The sequence below is a fragment of the Octodon degus genome, unplaced genomic scaffold (genome assembly GCF_000260255.1).
Source record: "Octodon degus isolate 3935 unplaced genomic scaffold, OctDeg1.0 scaffold00016, whole genome shotgun sequence".
Lineage (NCBI taxonomy): Eukaryota > Metazoa > Chordata > Mammalia > Rodentia > Octodontidae > Octodon > Octodon degus.
The window spans coordinates 7,297,890-7,320,451 of NW_004524592.1; the positions used below are offsets into that span (position 1 = coordinate 7,297,890).

At 38.9% G+C, this 22,562-nt stretch overlaps 1 protein-coding gene and 1 pseudogene across 3 annotated transcripts in view; one reads left to right on the top strand and one right to left on the bottom strand.

The window, feature by feature from the left end:
• Positions 1 to 22,562, bottom strand: part of Map2 (microtubule associated protein 2) — a 306,953-nt gene that overhangs the window by 199,558 nt on the left and 84,833 nt on the right. The window lies entirely within an intron of this gene.
• Positions 3,202 to 4,197, top strand: LOC101589347 (annotated as a pseudogene).

Below are 22,562 nucleotides of genomic sequence, written 5' to 3' on the forward strand. Positions count from 1 at the left end.
AAAGTATAATGCAAGTGTCTCATTTCTGAGATTATGGCAAAGTGCCTGACCTTGAAATTTCACAAACATTTTTAATGCCACTGCACGCTGGTTTTAAAACTCATGCTACTTCAAAGTAGTAATTCACTTAAATATTGAATTGGAATTCTTCAATAATTTGTGGCAGTTGAGATGTTCCTCTTGTTATATAATGCCTTGTTTTAGGTGAATAAAACTAATGGCCAGATCCAGTGCAAACAAGACAAATTGAGACAACAATCAAGACAAAAATCAAGATCCCAGAACATTCTCAAGTGCCAAGTTAGTTTCAGTGTCTGTACTACTGATTTATCACATTTAATTTAGAGCAACTCAGAAAGGCTAAGCAATGTTCCTTTTGCATATTCATTTGAGGATCTACAGAAAATATCCCCCATACAACACTTTATGCTCAGAGGTTAGAATTCTACCATATGCCCCAGACAACAGCCTACATCATAGGCCACAGGGTAGCTACATGTAAGAACTGAGTCACATCCCCACTACACTAAAATTCCTATTCCTCTATTTATCCAAGAGGGTCTGCATAAAACCATACACCTCTAAGCCCTTCACTGTAAAATGGAGATCCTAACAGTAACTGACTTGTTGTAAGGTGAGATAACACCAGGAAATAGACTAGTCCGTTTGGGACAGACTCAAGAAATATTAGCTGTTATTAACCGCAAACTAACAAAAGGTCTAGTATCAATTACTTGCAGGGCTCAGACATGCTCAGGTTAGGTGTGTTTGACAGTGAGTGTTTCACACATTTTGGCAGGCTGGCTTGTACTGTGCATAACCTCTTTGGGAAGCCAAGCTACTGAATTGCTCTTTGGAGCAAGGTCTCTGGGGATTCCAGTCCTTTTCTGCCAGAAGTCAGCTCTCATTCCCTCTAGCTGGGTCAAGTCCCTGCTTTCCTCCTGGAAAGACTTGACTTGCCCTTGGCTTGTCCACTTTCTAACCTGGACCAGTGACCCTTGTGCCTGTCTCATCTGAGTACTCTAGGGAATGGTATTGCTCTGTGAGCTGCTCTTCTGTTCTTCCCTCAAGAGTTGCATTAAATCGATTAACCCAGTACAAACCAATTCAGCTCCCCACTGACCCTTCCTAGAACAACTAGACACCTTTGTTTGATCTGAACTGCAGGCAAGCCCTGACAATAGGGGCTTTGTTTTATAGAGCTGTATCCTATTAATAAATAAAGTCTTTATGCCTTAGACATTTTTCATAGAATGAAAGAAGACTGGTAAGAAGTTTGCCAAAATGCATACCATAGCTGCATCTGGGTGGTGGAATCACAGGCTTTGTAATTTTTTATGTTTCTGTATAGTGTTCTACACTTTCTAAAATTTCCATAGCAAAATCAGAACAATTATTAAATAAGAAAAATAATGTTTGAAAACATACCTCGGTTGGGTTGATGAAGATAGTGGGAAAGAATAATGACCAAGTGAAGTTGCACATATTTTTCAAGACTTGGTATTAAAATGGCTCACAGGAGTGTTGAGGACACAATGAGTACAAACCACTTGAATGGCCAAGAACATTTTGACAAGCACAGTCATAGAGGAGAGCAAAGGAAGGTAGTCAAGGGAATTCTTGGGGCCTGGGATACAGCTCAGAGCCATAGTGCCTTCTTGGCAAGAGTAAGGTCCTAAGTTTAATTCTTGGTACAAAAAAGAAAAGAAAATGGGAGTCTGTTAATAAACACATTCTTAATTAATCAAACTCCAGTTATTTCATGAGTCCTCCAGAGATAAGGATAAGCCTAGTTTTAAAAATATTAAAATCTCTCCTCAATTCATTGGTTTAAAATTCTTCATGCATTTTAGCTAATTAAAATAATTACCGATGAATGTAAACTGCCAATGTAAATAGCCCAAAAGTAGTTCACATTATCTCTGTACAGGAATAGAACGTCATCTTGTGATTCCCGATTTCCAGGAGGCCAGATAAAAATGAAGAGAAATGACTAGATAACACAGAGGGAGGCGGGGCCATCTAAATGTGGCCAGTTCCAGAGCTAAGAATCTGTAAACAAGGGTGCATGGTTGGTATAGGGTGGTGTGGAGTGCAGGCTGCAAACATCTGGCCCTCTCAGCTTGCATTTGAGTCTAATCAACTGTGAGGAAACATGTTCTCCTCTGAAAGACCATAGGAGAATTCTTTATAAACCTCCACAATATTATGAGCTAATAATGCCATCACATTTTTCGAAAAACAGAAAAACTTAAGCCATGTTAAATGACTTTAACCATTCAAAATTGAGTAATGGGCCTAGGATAAATAGAACTACAATTAAAGGTTATGATAAAAGTGACAAATAATTTGGAAGTATTTTAGTGACATTATGTATTTACTCAAAGAGTTTTCTGCTTCTCCTTGGATCATTTTTTCATTTGGCTGACACCCTTTAGGGGCTGATGAATCTGTAACCTTCCACTTACTCTGGGTGGAATTCTACTTTTAGGGGCTGCGATGCCATCAGAAAATGGGATTTTTGGGGCCGGGGATACAGCTTAGTGGCATAAGTACCTGCCTGGCAAAAGCAAGGTCCTGAGTTTAATTCTTGGTACAAAAAAGAAAAAGAAAAGAAAATGGGATTCTGTTAATAAATACATTCTTAATTAGCAAGCCCTATTTTTTTCTTAAAGAACTATGTTAAAGGACTTTATGGCAATGTTAATTATTTCAACACTTAATATATGATCTTCTGACTCACTCCAGAAATTATACCTCATGACATGCACTGAATTACAATTTCTTTGTCAAAATACACAAAGTTATTCATTCAATTTATTTGCTCAGTTAGTGAATATTCAATGTATTGATGTGAGCTTGACCTTAAGATCTTTCTAATTAAATATAATCTTTTGTATGTGCATGCATGCATGTGTGTGTGTGCATGTGTGTGTGCGTGTGTGCATGTGTGCGTGCGTGTGTGCATGTGTGCGTGTGTGTGTGTGTGTGTGTGTGTGTGTGTGTGTGGTACTGGTGGAGATTGAACTTGGGACCTTGCACTTGCCACGCAGGTACTGATGCTACCGAGCTATCTCCCTGGCCCTAATTAAATACAATATTGAGGTGTCAGAGCTGCTGCCACTAAGTCCGGACCTTAGAAGCATGTGCCCTGATGCCCGTCCCACGTGCATTCGGAGTTCCTTTGGTTTTAAGTCCAAGATGGCCAGTCTCAAGAATCAGCTGATTATGAATCTCCTTAAGGAGAAACAGGTGCCCAGAATAATAACACAGTTGTCAGTGTTGGTGCTGTTGGCATGGCCTGTGCCACCAGTATCTTAGTGAAGGACTTAGTAGATGAACTTGCTCTTGTTGATGTCATGGAAGACAAATTGAAGATACGGATGATGGCTCTCCAACATGGCAGCCTTCTCCTTAGGACACCAAAAATTATCTCTGGAAAAGACTATAATGTAACCACAAACTCCAAGTTGGTTACTATCGGTGCTGGAGCATATTAGCAAGAGGGAGAGAGCCATCTTAATTTGGTGCAGCGTAATGTGAATATCTTCAAGTTCATTATTCCTACTGTTGTAAAGTACAATCCCAGCTGCAAGTTGCTTGTTGTGTCCAACCCAGTGGATATCTTGACCTATGTAGCTTGGAAGATAGGCAGATTTCCTAAGAACCGTGTTATCGGCAGTGGCTACAATCTAGATTCAGCCCACTTCTGCTACCTGATGGAGGCAAGACTGGGTGTGCACCCACTGAGCTGCCACGGATAGATCCTTGGGGAGCATGGAGACTCCAGTATCCCTGTGTGGAGTGGCATGAATGTTGCTGGTGTCACCCTGAAGAATCATCACCTTGAGTTAGCAACTGATGGGGGTAAGGAGCATTGGAAAGAGGATCACAAACAGGTGGCTAACAGCACTTAGGAAGTGATCAAACTAAAAGGCTACACATTCTGGGCCATTGGATTATCGGTGGCAGATTTGGCAGAAAGTATAATGAAGAATCTTAGGAGGGTGCACCCAATTTCTACCATGATTAAGGGACTCTATAGAATCAAGGGTGATGTTTTCCTTAGTGTCTCTTGTGACCTGGGACAGAATGGGATCTTTGATGTTGTGAAGGTGACTCTGACTCCTGAGGAAGGCCCATTTGAAGAAGAGTGTGGATGCCCTGTGGTCAATCCAGAAGGAGCTGCAGTTTTAAAGTCTTCCAGTGTCACCACGTCATTGTCCAGGCTACAAGAGGGTTTAGTTGGAGTTGTGCCAGTTGTCCATTTTATCTGACATGTGATGGCCTGGGGGAAACATCATGACAGTTTCCAAAGTTAGAAGTAAAAACTTTTCATAAAACCCCATAGCTCTGTCTTGATGCTGGATGGGGCTGCACTTGTAGTCCTGGTTAATACGAAGTAGTCCAGCATCTCTGAGACACCTTGCTGCACAGGCTCCAGGTTCTCTTCAGATAGATGTGTGTTACTCTGTTATGCAGCTTCACCTACCAAGCCCTGTCTGACCTTCCTCCAGTTGGTCATAGATTGGCATCCAGTGTACAAATCCAATACTGCATGTCTTGTGCATAACTGTTTTAAAGAATTTTATTTTGTGTAATATATATATATATATATATATATATATATATATATATATAGTATACATTGTCATATAATATAAAAAGATCCATCTGTGAACAGTACAACCCAGTGTCATACCAACTACAATACCAAATAAACCTTAAACAGTGGCTACTGTTAAAATAAATGAATAAATATAATCTTGAGACTGAAGTTTTAATCTTCAAAGCTTGTACACTTCCTTTCAAATGCAATGTCCTGTTACTCTAACATTATAAACACAGTAGCTTCGGTGTTCTTTCTCCCATTGATAGTTGCTGCTCCTTCACCCAAACCAATTTTTTTCCCCTCTAGCTAAAACTTTCACTAGCTTTTGTCTACAGTAAGGCAAAGTACATCACGACAGACAACACCTCTTTATTCTTAGTTCTGATATAAAGATTCTCAAGAAGCTATAACTAAGGAACTAGTTGGTGATTCCTAGGAAGAATGGCTAGAAATGCAAGTCTGCATTCCAAAGATTGAGGAAAAAAAGAAGAAAAAAAGAGAAAGACTGAGGATCTAACTACTCGGATGGCATGAGTTCAGCCACCCTTCCGAGGGCTCTCACTCCTGGCTTTCTTCAGCCACAGTAAAAGCCTGCAAAATACTGATGTTAAGATGTTGACCAAATTATAATCAAACTAAGGATCAAATTTGGCATCTGAAATACATTCCCATAAGTGACAAAAGTTATTTTAATAAAAAACAAATGCAGCACATTACCATTTTATACATTAAAGCAGATGCATATAAAAATTTAAAAGTAGGCAACCAGTCCCCATCTTTTTCTAAAATAGAATTACAAAGATTTCCAGGAAAGAAAATGTATAATATCTGTATAACATTTCTAAAGTGTTTTATTTTTGAGCTTTATACCCAATTGATTATTTTTTCTTCCCCTGAAGATCTATAGCTGATTTACAATAGATCCTGACCTTGAGCTTATACATGTGCATTTTTACATACCTGGAGAGACAGAGAGGATAACATATACAAAGAGACTGGAGGGCTGGGGAGAGAGCTCAGTGGACTAAGCGCTTGCCTGGTAAGTGCAAGGTCCTGAGTTCAAGCCCCAGTATCGCAAAACAAAACAAAAAGAAAAAAAAATAACATTTGCAAGGCTGCCTGCAGGTACTCAGGTGCAAATTAACCAGAAACTGAAACAAAAGCCCCCAAAATGTAGTTTGAGTTGTGGTGCCAATCACTCTGAAAGCATTATTTTGTGTCAGACAATGAATTTGTTTACCAAACTCAATGTGGTTCCAGGGTATAAAACCCCTTCCTGCTTCCTGGGCCACCGCCTGCCTTTCGGTCCTCTCCTGCGTGAGAGCAGACTGGGGGGCCCTGAGCTCAGTAATAAACGGCTTTCCAAATTCCAAAAAAAAAAAAAAAAAAACAAAGAGACTGGAAATTCACAACCTAGTTTTCTAGAAAGCTGAAATTGAATATTTCTCAGAAAAATAGATCTCTTTTATACTGTGAAAGTTTGTAAAAGCACACAATTCAATAGATTCCGTCCACCAAGTCCTCAATTTAGTATATAAATTTGAAGTTCCTACTTTGAGATAAATATAAGTGTTTCTGGGTTTTCTGGAGAAGGTAGGTAACCCACAGAAATCACAGAGATTTTGAAAAGTTAAAAATGAAGTCATGGATGCAATTTATGCCCCATCACTGTGTCTCAGACGTTAGTATTAGAATCACTTGAGGGCTGGAGAAAACGCAGGACGCAGGGTTGTGGCCACACATCTCTGATTCTCTAGGGCTGAGGCAGAGATCAAATATTTACATTTTTCAGTTTCCCAGTTGCTGCTGATAGCGTTGTTTATCTAGGAAACATGTTTTGAAGAACATCATTCTGCACTGAGAAAGCATAAGGAAGCCAAGGCAGAGCTCAATGGTGGTCACCCGTAGGAGGACATTACCCTACACCGTGCTATACCAGGCACCAGGAAGGATCTAGGGTGATTCCTTGTTAACCATGTTGTGAAGACGGTTCTTTCTGCAAGGCAAACTCTGGGAAGTATAGAGCAAAAGAGACAGAGTCTGCTTCTGTGGGGAGGACCAAAGACTGGCTAGCATCTTTGGATGCACAAAAACTGTGGCTGGATTTTCTCATTGAGTAACCATGACCGAACACAGGGTTAGGTGTTAGGGACTCATGAATGCCCGAAGAAGAAAATGTAGGGGCTCAGGGGTACCATGTCTGTCTGTTATACTCCAGCTCCTAGATTTGATCCCCAGCACTTCAAAAACAAATAAAAGAACAAATAATTGAAAACATTCATGATCTTATTGACACGCTACGGCAGGGAAATAAATATTAAATGTACAAAACATAAAACATATCAGATATATCAGTCTTTAGAAGTCCATGTGAAGGAAAAATGTAGGTGGTGTAGGTCAGGATGATACCGAAAGAGTAACGCAACATCAGAGCTGCCACAGAAAACTGCAATCATTCTAGCCTATAACTGGAGAGATTACTAATTCTCAAAAGGTCAGGATTTGTATAAAGAGCTACAGATTACAAGGGTAGAATTCAAGGATGCCCGTCTGCTGAGATATCTACTACATTCACATTCACAGTTCTCCTAGTAAAGCAAATCTAGGAAAGATGAGAAATCACATGTTGGTTTTTGGTCAGTCAACATTACAAATTTCAAACGCTACTTCCTTTAGAGATCTGCTGCAGCATCAGGCTTGGAAAAGAGAAGTACATGCTTCATATTTTAGGTCTGCAATGAATCTTAGATTCTAGAACACAATGCTAATCATCAGAAAACGGGTGCCTTTTTGTTCAGTTACAGTTCTTACAGTAACAATTATTTCATTTTAAAGAGGGCAAAAAAATATCTATTACTTATGTTAGCCAATACTACCAGAATATGGTTCAGATAATCTAGTAGGAAGGCAAATTCTATGACATTTGGGGGGTTACTTTTCATCATGTAGTACAGAGACAAAAGGACAATGATTTGTTCACAGGGAAGATCCCACTGCTTTTCAATTTATATACTGAGGAGAAAATGTCCATATATCTGATCTAAGTAAACGTGGTGTTCCAAACACACAGCAGAGAAAATAAGAAATACAGAGGGGAGAGAGAGGGAGAGAGAGAGAGAGAGAGAGAGAGAGAGAGAGAGAGAGGAAGAAGAAGGAGGAGGAGGAGGAGGAAGAGGAGGGGAGGTGAGGAGAGGAGAAAGGAAAAAAGAAAAGTTAAAAGAAAAAAGAGAAAGAGAGAAAAGAATCAAACTAACCACACATGAAAAGCCTGAGGTCTCTCGCTGCTGATGCTTCTCCGGGTTTCCCTGTGTAAATATCAGGTTCACACTCCTTGGGATTTTTCACTTTCAGAATTCTCATGCACTCAGACACTTAATGAAATATGCTGTTTGCTTTTCCATATTCTTACTACTTCTCTCAGTGCTCTGCATTTTCATGAGATCATTTCCTAGACTCTGTTTCCTCTTTTAACCACAGCTGTACAAAGCTCGCTTCTATACTCCAAAGCACAGAAATGATGGGAAAATGTCACTGGGCATTCCTAATCCACTGTTAGTTGAAAACACTTTCTGAATTATCAAAGCTTCTCTAGGAATACAAGATATATTGAGTTATATAAACATATCTTTTCTCTGCTGCTTTTTAAGCTTTGAAAATATCGAACTCAGACTCATGACATGACATGAGAAGAATTCCACTTTGACAAAATGAAAAACACAAAAAAATTCCTGAGGAAAAAATAAATGCAAAAATAGAATTGGCTGTAAACCAGAAACCACACACAAAAAAGGAAATATAGGAAATGGAACTAATTGGTCATTATAGTGGAGTCTTCTCCCCCAGACTTGCTTAGGGGAAGAAAAGAAAAAGAAAATGTAAAGTCATGCAGAAGCTCAAACTTTGTTTTTTGTTTTGTTTTTTAATTTTATTTATTTATTTATTTGTGTGTGTGTGTGTGTGTGTGTGTGTGTGTGTGTGTGTGTGTGGCCAGCTCAGCCCACCAGGGGGTGGGCCTGGCTGGCATGTGGTGCTGGGGGACTGAACCGCGGTCCCTGTGCTTTGCTAAGCTTGTTCCAAGTAGGTGCTTTAGACCACTGAGCCATCCCACCAGCCCCAGAAGCTCAAACTTTGAACCAAGTTACCTTGTCTTAAAATGTACAGAATTCTATGAGTTTTGAAAGGACATCAAACTTTTTATTTACAAGAACTTTGCAAGCTAACCTTCTTGGAATTCTTCTGGTACATTAGTAACAGAGTGTGAGTTAGAAGACCTATACAATTATGCCATCGTAGGCTTTTCTTGTGGCACACTCATCTTGCTCCTTCATGCACAACCATTTCATACGTCGGTCCATTGCAGAATGGATGTGCTTTGGCCACAGGTCAGCAAGAGGCATCTCTGTAAGATTAGCCTTCGGGGAATGAACAGCCCTGTGTCTAACTTCATACCAGGGAAGTTGGGCCTTTCATTTATCCTCTCATCATGACCTAGATGTATTGTTGGGTTATTCTTGTACAAAACACATCTATTGTTTTTCAACTGGTTGACATCTTGAGTATGGATATTGGAAAACCGATCTCTGTATTTTGAAGTTGAGGGGGGATATAGCTCAGTAAGAGCGTGCTTACTTAGCAGGATCAAGAACCTGTATTTGATCCCCAGCACTGCAGGAAATAAAAATAATAATAAATAAAATACTTGTGATTCATTTGAAGGGGTCTCTGAGAAGTCAGTATCCACAAATTCACCAAATATTCTGATATTCTAAATTTAAAAAAAAATAGGGGTTAAACTTATTTATAAAAAAGTTTGCTTCTGGGCACATCTGTGGGGATGTAAGTTTCAGGGCATCAAAGAACATTAAATAATCTTCATTTAATTTTCAATATGTATTGCAAGGATATGGAAAGGACTGAACTATATGTGATTGTGCATGCATGCGTGTGTATATTAGAAATGAGCCATATGACTCATCTCCACTTAATTTATATACAAGAAGGTCTGGTCTCAAATTTGAAATTGCTTATTGAAGTTCATATAGCTACTAGCAGGAGAGGCAAAACCTAAGCTACGGGCTGGTGAGATGGCTCAGTGGTCTAAAGCACCTACTTGGAACAAGCTTGGCAAAGCACAGGGACTGCGGTTCAATCCCCCAGCACCACATGCCAGCCAGCCCCGCCCCCTGGTGGGCTGAGCTGGCCACACACACACACAAAATAAATAAATGTTAAAAAAAAAAAAAAAAAAAAAAAAAAAAAAAAAAAAAAACCTAAGCTAGGGGTCTGGATCCCAAGTGACCACATTCATGATCATTAATTATGATAAGGTAAGATAGGCCTTATTAGTAATACAATAATACATCAAGCAATCCATAGAAAAAATTAATACGATACTTTTCACACTCTTGATTAACCAACAAAAGTATCTTGATACATAAATTAATGAAAGCCTTAAAACAATGCACAACCACTATTTTATTATATACAGGCAAAAGACAGAAGGATTCACAAAATAATCAATGATGAAAGGTTTTTGAATTCAAGTAATTTATTGGATTTTTCTTTTACCCATTTTCCTTTGGAACTATTAAAATTGATGAATGTGTACTTTATGGAAGTACATTACATATCATATCTGTGAATATGTTATATTCCCTGCTACATTACATTTAATGCTTCATTTTATTTCTTTTTATTATCTCAATTTTTAATCTCAGTTCTGAGGCATTAATAGCAATTTCCATTAGAACAAAATTATATTTAAACACTGGTCTACATAACTTCAGAGTTACTTCTATTGTTTAATTCTTCAAATTCTTCAACCTTACATGCCTCAACCCCCCATCTCACTTTTCTAAAAAATGTATTTGTGTTTGTGTCAGTGCCGGGGCCAAACCTAGGATCTCAAATACATTAGACAAGGGCTCCACCTCTGAGCCACACCCCTATCCCATAAAACATACTTTTTTTTTCATCAAAAAGTTGCTTCTCCCTGTAGGGGGAAAATGTGTCATAAAATTGAAGAGAAATAACATTAAACTGATTCCAAATAGGGATAAATAAGACAACCAACACTTTTAAAATGCAAGCCTTTGTGTACCATCGAGCATCTGACATGCCTTCTCAAGGTTTCCGTGCCAACCTTTCTAGAGTACAAAAATAAGCTGTGAAATAACATTTACACACGCCACAATATGTAGCTTTTGATGCACTGAACTGCTTCTTTGCTTTAACAAAAAAAATACCTAAAGAAATTTTGAAACTTTAGTAAAAGAAGTAAAACTAGTACAGTTGTTGGTGAGGCAAGCACTGCCACTTATGTTTCTTTGTTAATGAGGAGAGACTTCAAAAAAAGACTCAAAGAGAACTCTTGATTTCTGTTACTGTCCTTTTATATACACTTACATTAGTCATATATCTCCAAAATAGAGTTGTTGTAAAAATTATGCTTAAACTATAAACAACAGCAAGCAGTTAACACTGAGTCTGTCTGTACAAATCAGATCTGGAAATCTAGGCCACTTCACTTCTTGATTCAATCTGCTTCGTAAGAGAAAAACAAATGCATAGAAGACCTGCAGGACTACGGATTCTTCTCCAGCAGCTTGAAGAGATTTCTTTTTATTTACTGGGCTCCTTCAGGGTCTATAATGGCAGTTTGTTTGCTGAATGTGAGAACAGCCTCCAAGAGATGAGAAAGAGGAGCTTCTACAGCTCACGGGAGAAGGCCAGGCGTTCTAGCATTGATTAGGCTCAGTGTGCAGGAGGCCCAGAGGGATGGTCAGAAAGATGGTCAGGAGAACAGGAGAGAGGGGCCTAGCAACCCTGGAATAACCAGAGCCCAACAGCACCAAGGGCTGTGAGAACAGTAGATGCGATATTTAATGAGTGTTAACCTTCCATGAGGAAGTGTGCTGGGTTCTGGGAAGACCATAATGATAAAGCACAAACGATCTCTACTTTCAAGAAACAGAACCTAATAACAGTTTGTAAAAGAGGCTGTGGATCAGGGAATGGGAGTAAGATCAGAGTGGGGCACTGCAGGAGTACGGAGTGAGCACTCAGGCCCCGGGTAGCGAGGGCTTCTCTGAGTAACTGACATCTAGTTATTCATTCTCCCGAGAAAGGAAAAGGGCTTAAGGAGAAGACATTACAAACAATAAAGCCAAAGAACTATTTATTGGTGTTAATTAATGTGAGGAGAATACAAATACCAGAATTTAATTTGTGTCTTATTGGGCTTTTAAAGCATGCAATATGTCATATCTAAAGATCAAATTCAGGTAATCAGGAGCACATTTATAATATCACTAATAATTGTGGGCTGCAATGATTGGTGTCTCATTGATTGGTTTATATTTGTGGATGGTAAGCTGGGATGTGTTTGAATGCAATATTTATTTCAGAGGGAGCCGTTCTGACTGCTACTTTCCCTTAAAAAAGGAAAGTGAAGATTTATCAAAGATAAATAATCAAAAATAAACTTCCATATTGAGCTTTTAGTAAAGTTCTTAATTAATGACGCTGCTAGTATTTTCCTGGAGTGAGGTCTTAGGCTGTGCATGTTCCCACTGCTCCAGGGACCCCCCTACACACTTCAATTTACTTCAAGATTTTAAAATTGAATACTCAGTTACATGAAGCTTTATGGTACTGATAATATTCACAGCAGTTTCAAAACTTAGTAAAGCATTTATCACACTTTAAACATCACATAACACGAGGCTTATATGTATTGGTCCTCTTCAACATGATTTGAACTTTGCTTCTCATCATCCGCAAGCTTTCATCCAGACCACTTACTTTCTTTTCTGTCATTTTAACTTTCAAAGATTAAAAGCCTGCTTTGTAAATTGCTATCACTGGGCTGGAGAGATAGTTTGGTAGCCTAAGCGCCTGCCTGTCAAGCGCAAAGACCTGGGTGTGATCCCTAGCACCACACACTGTGCTGCCCGGAGCTGCATGGCAAGACCTTGTGCCAAATAAATAAATAAAAGATATTTTAAAAAATAAAACAAATCGCTATCATTTCTTTCTGCCTGTGTTTGAGTGTTCTGCCATGATTCAGAAATGCAAAGCCATAACTTTCTGATGCAGATAGCTCCATGGTGTTTAAGTTATTTTGTCCTGATATCTTCTCCTAAAATGGCAGGATCTAGTCACGGATGTAAAAGGAGTCCCTCATTCCTTATGGGGTTCAGGGATGCCAAAGGGAGCTGCCTGGTCCCATACCTAACAGAAGTAACTCAGCCCTGCTTTCCATAGCTCTTTAAAGGCAATGAAACAGCTCCTTCCATTTAAATTTCATTTCGAAGACTTTTTTTTTTTTTAAACATTTATTTATTTATTGTGTGTGTGTATGTGTGTGGCCAGCTCAGCCCTCCAGGGGGCAGTGCTGGCTGGCATGTGGTGCTGGGGGATCGAACCGTGGTCCCTGTGCTTTGCCAAGCTTATTCCATGTAGGTGCTTTAGACCACTGAGCCATCTCACCAGCCCCTCGAAGACTTTTTTAAACCAAAATTCTAAACACATGGCATATCAAAAGATTTCTGATTTTTTTTTTTTTTTTTGGTACAGGGTCTCACTACCCAGCTCATCCTCATAGTGATCCTCCTGTTTTCAGCCTCCCCAGCGCTGGGATTACAGGCTTGTGCCACTATGCCTGGATTCAGTGGCTGGTTCAGTGTGCCTGGGGGTGGGGTCAGTGAAACCAGGTCTCTGCGCTTGCCTAAGCAGATGCTTAGTTGGCTGAGCTATCTCACCTGCCCTGAGTGTGATTTATGACTTAATTGACACAAACTTATAAAATTCAACAGAAGGATGCTGCTATACAATGTCATTTATCACTTTATCAAAAGGAATATCATGGGCCTCTGATACTTATGAAAATAGTAATATAAATTATCACGCGAAGCTACTTTAAAACACGTGACAGAAAAGTCTATCTAAAATGTAAACACAGGATCTCAAAATCCTCATTTTCTAATGTGTCAGGTGGATTACTATGTGCGTCTGAGTTGTCTTTGAAAGGCTCTGAGCGCTAGCTAGCTCAACGCTCACGCTCCACCTCCACCACCCCTCCTCTGAGAGGTTGAGGGTGAGACAGCAGTCCTAGCAATTGAAGCAGCCTCTCCTTCTTGCTCCACTTCTTCGGCCTCCTCTCCCCGCTCTTTTTCCCCTTCTCCTCTTCCCTCCTCTTCCTCTTCTCTTTTTCTTTCTCCTCCTTTCAAGATTAGAGTTTATAAGAATCAAGGAGGATGTATAAAACAGATAAAAGGGAGAGGAAATGATAATCCTGACAGCTATTCTTTGTCATTTCCTACTAATCACAAAGGGGCAGGGAGGGCTGGACAGCTCCTACCACAACCCGGCTTTCAACAACTTCAGCTGTTGCATTTTGAAGTTGTTTAAAACTGAAATCTTTAGTAAATGATATGTTAGATCTTGGTGTATTACAGAGACATCGGGTGAAGTCCATGTTCGCTGCCTGAAAGGCTGATAGCACCAAAGGAGCAGACTGTCCTCTGTGCTCCTGCAGCACACTTCTGGGCAGGGGTGTGTGTGTGTGTGTGTGTGTGTGTGTGTGTGTGAAAAAGCATCTGTTTAATGAAGAATTCCTTCAGTCATTTCACACAGACTGGAAACAAGCTCACCTGCCCTGATAACAAAATACAGAATCTTAAGGATCTCTAAGCCTTATTTTGGAGGCACTTGGTATAGTCATTAATTTTCAAAAGGAGAAAGCAGTCATGCATTTCCTTTAATCTCTTTGTCATTAACTAACCTGCGTTTGCCAAATAATGGCGCTGAAATGCACTGCCAGACATGCCAACTGGAGTTTAGCATAGACAGGATTTCACTCCAAAGTTATAGTGTGAGCAGAAAGGGGTTACAAACAAACAAAAACAAGCCGTAACAAAACCACAAGTCCTTCATAGTACGAAGTTTAAAAGGAGCAAGGTAAACAATACTGCTAAAAACATTAGAAACATTATCATATCAATGAGTAAATGGTTGATGAAAGGGAAAATAATTCAACTGGCCACAATAAAGACCTTCAAAAGTATCTAAAAATTTTCTTTTACACACACACCTTTATTATAGTTTTCACTTTCATGTTAATAAAACAAAATAGAGAAAAGAAAGATGAACTAATATTTCTATTAGAAAGATTTAGCCCTTAAGCAACTCTTCTCTGTGCTCAAAGGGCTACAGCTTGTGTAGGTGAAGACTCCTTTTCATTATTGGTTATTATTAGAATGTTAAATCTACGTCCTCCATTCTAATTCTAATTTTATTCACACACACACATTTTAAACAGTTCCTGCGACATTTTAAAGAGGAATGATAAGGAAAATGTCTGCGGGGAAGTGCTATTACGAGGGCATATGGATTTGGGCTGTGAACACGTAGATCCATAAGAAATGAATCACTGGTGTATTACACAGGGAAGCCTGTCTTTAGCAATCTCCTGATCCATTCATCACCGGCAGATGCAGTCTCTGGGTGCAACCTGAGTGATTACTCCCAGAAAGCTCATAATTGTGATAATTAGGGTCACGTGACCTTCAGCGACATCCTGCCTTTTTTTTTTCCAAGAAAGGGCAGATGGCCAAGCATTAGCATTTGAATGAGCACCAGGGATCTTGGAGTACAGCAGAGTTAAAAGCACCTTTAGAAAGCTGTCCTCTTCCATTCTCCAATTTATATCAAGGCGTAATTTCACTGTTTTTTTTATGTCGCCCATGCTGCTTTCCACAAGAAGGTCTGTGTTCCCTTTCAGAGCTAAACCTGAGCAGTACCACCCTAATAATTTACCCAACACTCAGGTTCCTGTAAGTGGGAAGGAGGGGTAGTGACTGACTGTTTTAGAATACACTAATAAAATATTCAGAGGAACAAAAACACCCGCTGCCCACTTTTTCTTAAGAAACAAACGTTGTATTCATTTTGCGTTGTAAGGGCAAATACCAATTACAAAGTGAAAGATTCTCTTGTTCCTGCTGAGAATAAAGGTAGAGACCACTCTCCACTCCATTTGCTTTCAGAATTCCTTTCTCTGACCTTTTCAAATGTAGGCAGATTTTGGTAATGACTGAATAAGCCTCTCCTCAGTATCCCAACTCAGGAATGTTTCCCCTTGACGCTCAGAGCAATCTCTGAGAAAAGCAAACAACCGGCGACAGAGCTCCGGGGTTCCCCGTCTCCTAAGGAAAGGCGAAAGCCTAACTTTCCGTGGGCTTCTTGATCCAAGTTGCTGAACTATTTCCTGTCATAAAAGCAGAAGCTATTTGTTTTTCTCTAGATAAAGCCAATTACCTAACAGCTGGCCACCTAATTAGGAGGCGAATTTAGGAGGATTCTGTCGGTCCTCTTCCTTGAGGGTTAATTATTGATATTGTACTCACACGCTTAAGTCATGGGTGTGTTTGGCTGAATAAAAAGATGAGACGTCTTATAGCTTTTCCAGCTTCACATCAGTTACTCGTCATGTGAATCTCATTCTGGTTTAATGCTTATGAGACAATACAAGTGTGTTCCCTCCCTCCTCTGCTACCTTTTGAAGAGGTCTTTTGAGTCTGGGAAAGTTTTTTTCCCCAGCAGTTCCCATTTCAGTTATTCCTCCTCCCTGTACCAGAGCCATTTTAGATATTCTGTGAAGAGTTTAGATGCTAAAATTCTAAATTTCTTATTTGAAATTTTAATATAGGTATGGTGGTTTATTTTACTACTTTTCTTTTCAGTTTAACTAAATTGGTAATATTAGTACCAAGATAAAATAAATACAGATATTAGAACACTGGATCCCCATGTATTGAGATATTGCCGTTTTTTGTTTCTTTTCATAAAGCCTAAGACCAAAAGAAAACAAAACAAACAAACAAAAAAGCTTTATTAAAGGAGGTTGTGGAAACAGACTCATCAGCATTTCTCTAGGTATTGATGTATTCCATGTGTGCAAGAAGACATGAAAAATCTTTTGAAAGGACTGGGTGTTCCCTCACACTTAAAAAAAAAAATTAGATGCACATAGTAACTCAGCCAGTATTTGTGAAGAGAAAAGGTCAAAGATCTAAAGGGAAAAGACAGAAACCAGGTCCAAAGTACACCAGTCCTGTATTTTCCCTTCAGATGCCAACTTCCCAGTCGTCTTCTCCGTTTCGGTGCCCTCACTTTCTTTCTCTGTCTGTGTCTGTGTGTCTCTCTGTGTCGCTCTGTCTGTCTCTGTCTCTGTCTCTGTCTCTGTCTCTGTCTCTGTCTCTGTCTCTCTGTCTCTCTGTCTCTCTCTCTCTCTCTCTCTCTCCCTCCCTTCTTCTCTCTCTCTCCTTTCTCTTTGATTTTATTGAGATAGGGTCTAATTATGCAGTTCAAGTTGGCCTTGAACTCACTCTGCAGCCCAGGCTGGCCTTGAACTTGCCATGACCCTCCTGTTTCAGCCTCCTGTGTACCACCATACCCAGTATTATGTCTAGACTTTTAAAGACTCTTTCAAGAAACATCATTCTTTTTCAAACTCTTCCTTCTTTATTATTGTACCTATTTAAATTCTATTCACTTTTAAGTCTAGCTGAAATTCCTTTGGTTAACTGCAACCTTTATAAATCTGAGTGATTTATGTCTTATCCTAATCTTTCAGCAGTTGAGTGTGTACTGACTACTAACTTGTGTGTCTTAAGATATAACCTTTATGCACTAGTTAACTTACACTGGGTTATAAACTACTGAAGAGAAAAGGAATTATTTTTAATATTCTTTGTGCATTCAAAGAGTCTACCTCTCAAATGATTCCCAATAGCTGATACTGTTTCATTGAAAATCTAATCTCATGTAGGTTTACTTCATATTTGAAAAGATTTAATTGGTAGACTATAGACAGTTAACAATGACTTAGAAAAAAGTACTGTAGACAGCTGAATTAGATACAAATGTTATAGGCGGTCAGACAGGGCTAGGCTTTGGAAGGAGCTACTATGGAAGACAAGATACCTTGCAACTGTGGTCCAGAAGGCAAGACAAAAGATAAAACAAGGGTACTCGCATACTAGGGTTTGATAATCTAAATAGGTATCAATCACTTTGAGAAAGCCAGGAAGAGCCACCTCTAACCAAAATCCCTACAGGAAGAGATCCTGTTCTGTACTTTTTCCTGCTTGTTATGTGACTAACTTCCCCATTTGATCTCAATTTAATTAATTTTACCTGAGCAATTATATCTGTAATCCTACTGATTGACCATAGTTCTGTCCCACCTCATGGCCACTTTGCAATTTCTTGTCTTTTCCGCCTTGGACCCACCTCAACTCATAGATTTGCTTTATAAAATCCTGCCAACAAATATATTCTGCTCTTAACCTCTATTGTTCCTAAAATTCATTCTTTGATTTTAGAGAACATGAACTCCTACCGGATATCTTGCATGGTGGGAATTCCCTTCCCATATGCCACTTTTGTGGTGTGATAATCAACAAGAAGCCTTATAAAACCTGCCCAGGTATGTGTAAGAAAAAAATTATAAATATTTACTCAGTCTTGACAAGAAACACAGAAGTTCCAGGTGTAGTGGAAGGGGGAAGAAGGTGTTTAATGAGGACAATAAAACTGTTCAACTCCCCTGGGAAGCTATATTCCTTGTACAAGTATGATCATCCAAGCAGTGGAAAAGGTGAAAATAACTTTAATAATTATTAACATGGAACCCTATGGTTTGGTTTTGTTTTTGAGATAGGATCTCACTGATTAGCTAAACTTCCCAGGCTGGGCTAAATCTTCCAGTTTTAGCCTCCCAGCATGTTTGGATTATAGACCTGCACCACCATGACCAGCTAATACATATTTTTAATGTTGTACAACACGTGTATGAAGTAGAATGAAACATAATTAGGCTCCACTAAAATGCATGTAATAAAGTGTTGGTCAAATATGCGAGCAAGATTTTTCTCTGGTCATTAACTTTACTCAGCCTACGTGGCTGCTTATATATGTATGGAGTACACTGTCAGTGTTAAAACATTTATCCTTTAATTTCCAAATAGCTGAAGAAAAGTACAAAGGTCATCCCCTTCGTATCATAGTCAGATGCTCTAAATTAAGTCTCAGGAACCTGCCTGGCAAGTGCAAGTTCCTGAGTTCAATCTTCGCTGCTGTAGGCACCTGAGTTAGATAGAAATATAGGCAGTCAGACAGGGCTGGGCTCTCAAAGGAAACAGCTTGAAAGACAAGACACCTTGCAACTGTGAGAGAGACAGAAGTTGTGCTGTGGGCCAAAGTTAAAGACTAAAGATTGAACAAATGCTGACCTCCCTAAAGATAAGCACTCAGGAAGAATCATCACCTCGACAAAGCCAGGAAGAGTCACTAATCCAATGCTACAGGGCAGAGGCCCCTGTTCTATATGGATGCCTGTTTGCTATGTGACTTGCTTCCAGATTTGGTCCTGGATTTAATCAATTTTACCTGAGCAATTGTGCATGTAATCTTTTTTTTTTTTTTTTTTTTTCAGTACCAGGGATTGAACTTAGGACCCTGCGCTTGCCAGGCAAGTGCTTATTCCACTGAGCTATCTCCCAAGCCCCGTGTAATCTTTTTGGTTCACCTCAGTTTTGTCCCACCCCATGTGCAAATTCCCATGTTTTCCACCTTAGACCTGCCTCACCTTTTCATTTTGCTTTATACAAATGCTTGGAAAAGACAGATTCCTGGGCAACACTCTCAGATCACCTTCTGTCCATCTCTTGGACAGAAAATTTCTTTCCTCCAATAAATATAATCTACTCTTAACCTCCGTTTGTTCCTAAAATTTATTCTTCAGTTTTAGAGAACATGAACTCATCCCAAGTATCTTTCAGTTTGAGAGTTTCATTTCCGTATATCACTGATACCAATAAAATAAAATAAAATATAAATAAATTAGGTCTCAGAGTTCCTCATAGATAGTGGCAATTTAAAGTGAAATTGGAAAGGATTTCTACCTATTAAACTGTTTAGCAGGTTAAACATCTTGCCCTTTTGCTCATTTTACTTTCATGTTGCAAATTTATCTGAACTTTCTAGGCAATGAAAAAAATCTGAAGGAAAATAAAAATCACAATTGGAAGAGGAAATTCTTATAATCTCATCTTCAATAATGATCTCAGATATGAAGCTCTCAGTTCCTCCAGAAACACATTTTTAAAAAATCTCTGTTGTTTTGAGCTATTCCTTATGGCTCACTTAGGATCCTTTGTAGATGCTACCATGGATGTTTCTAAACCATGTGCTAGCATACTTGGACTTAGTGAAGAACCAGAGTGACTTGTAGCAGAACACTAATATTTGGCAACATATTTGAAGGAAAGGCCAAAAAGGATTCCAGTCTGTAAGTGTAATATCTCTATCCCTACCCCTCTTATGTGCCATTCTCGAGATTACTATCTGTTCATTTAAGCCAACTCTCAATAATGCATACATACAAAGAATTACAGTTAGGTCAAAGTGATCTTTCTAGCTACTTTTATTCCATAAGAGTCTTTTCTATATTTTTAACTGTCAAATTTCACAGAACAATCAGTCATAATAATTGTGTTAAATTTCATGATCAAGTCTTTCTTTGAACTGTAAACTTTATTTGGCAGAGACAGATCCCTTATTACAAGATAGATGAGAGAAGCATGCAGCAGTAATCCTAGAACTGAGGGAGAAGAATCTCTGTGAATTCCAAGCCAGCATAGGCTACCCTGTGAGTTCAAGGCCAGCCTAAATTACATAGGTAGATCCTGGCTAAGGATCATCAAAAGTAGGAGACATATAGACACCGACGCATATGCAAATTGTAGCCAGTGTATTTTTCTTAAACTTAGCTCTTCACTAATTATGTTTGAGACAGTGCAAAAGTAATCAAAACAATGCTCTAAAGCAACAGGAACAAAACATTGAAAAACATGGGCCTAAACTTAGTCTGCATTCATTCTTAAGACAAGTGATTTTTTAGCAAACATTTTTGTATTATTAAATGACTAGAAGAGATACTTCAGAAAAGGCAGATAATTTTACCCTCTTTAGAAGTGATGCAAAAAATATGCCACAAAGGAAAGCTTCAATATTATTCATTGGCTAATTTACCCAAAACCAGCACACCAATTCATCTTGCTAACTATGAATGATATACATATATTATATCCCTTATTCTTACACAATCATTGCTTTTCTATTCTTAGATGGATAACCAAGCAAGTTTAACAATTCTTATGTTGATTTTTAGAAGCAGGGAAACAGGAAACCATATCTCTTTTTAAATATATTTTTTTAATTTTTATTTATTTATGTGTGTGTGTGTGTGTGTGTGTGTGTGGCCAGCTCAGCCCACCAGGGGGCGGGGCTGGCTGGCATGTGGTGCTGGGGGATTGAACCGCGGTCCCCGAGCTTTGCTAAGCTTGTTCTAAGTAGGTGCTTTTGTCCACTGAGCCATCTCACCAGTCCCGCATATCTCTTTAATCATCTAAATCTGTTACTTTGTAGTAAGTGGAACATAAAAGAGTTAAAAATGAATAGACTCTTACATAAGAAGGAAATGTACCCTTTCTGTTTTAAAATCATTCAACCTGCCCTAATAAGTTCAAATTTAAGTCTTAAGATTCTTTAATGCTATAAATGGTATATAAAATGATCAGATGCATTATTCTTTGAAATGACATTCTTTCAGATGATTTCAGAAGGAGAATAAAGATTAGCTGATCATTGAATTAAATCTTTAGGATTGATTTCATAAACATGAGGTTTGTATGAAAACCGACCCAAGGGATTGTCTTGTAGCCATCTAATACCATAGTTGGTTATGCAAAGGACTCAGCTAGGATGTTTTTCTCATGGCTGATTGGATCCAGTGATTAGTCTTGAAAAGGGGATCCATCAGTTATTCCTTAATATATTTCCAGTGGGTAGTGCTTTCTTAAGCGTCTCTGACATCAGTAAGCTTTCTTCCTCAATATACCAAGACTGTCAAAAAAAGGAGTAATTTCTAGAAGCATATTCCTGAGGTTCTCTATAGGCCACATGAGGACTGGGGCAGGTGAATCTGTGTGCCACCCACTTCAATCCCATCCCATCCGGCCAATTTCAAGTCATGTCATGAGCTAATTCCTTAATTTCAAGGTTTTTAACAGAAAAATATCACTTTCTACGAAGAGGAGAAAATCCTTATTTATTTATATACTTTACATATTTAGTACAGGGCCCACAGGGTCTCACTACGCAGACTGGACTTGTAGTGATCCTCCTGTTTTTCAGCCTCCCAAGTGCTGAGATTACAGGCATGCACCACCATGCTCAATCTCAATCGCTGTCTCAGCACACCCTGGAGTGGAGCCCGCATCGTAGGCTGGGAATCTAGCCCCCGGCCCATGTCTGCCAAGCAGGCGCTTTAATCTGCTGAACTATCTGGCTGGCCTGAAAATTCTTATTTGTGATGGCTCATATTTCAGAAAGTATGAACTAGGGAAGTATATTCTCCTTGGACTAACTAGTGGTTCCAGTTTGAAATATGATCCTAGCAACTTTATAGCTCTCCTGAAAGTGGTAAGCAAACAACTGAGCATTCTATAAATTTTTCCAGAAATGTGAAGTCTTTCTGGGCCATTATGCCAATCTAATAACTAGAATTCTGGATCTGACACTCCTACAAAAATATTATTTCATTAGGATAAATGTGGGGATGATGGGGTATGTCTCAATGGCAGAGTGTTTGCCTAGCGTGCAAGAGGCCCTAGGTTCAATCCCCAACACTAGGGGAAGAAAATAAAAAAAAACAAAAAAAACAAAAAAAACAGGCATTATCTAGATGTAGGAATAAAACAGCAAAACACCTTTCTTTTACCCCTGTTTTTCTAAAAATTTCCAAATTAAACTGAACAATGACTGTTATGTGAAATATCTTTTGAGTGATTATTGTTTAAAGACATTTTCTTATTCAACTTCT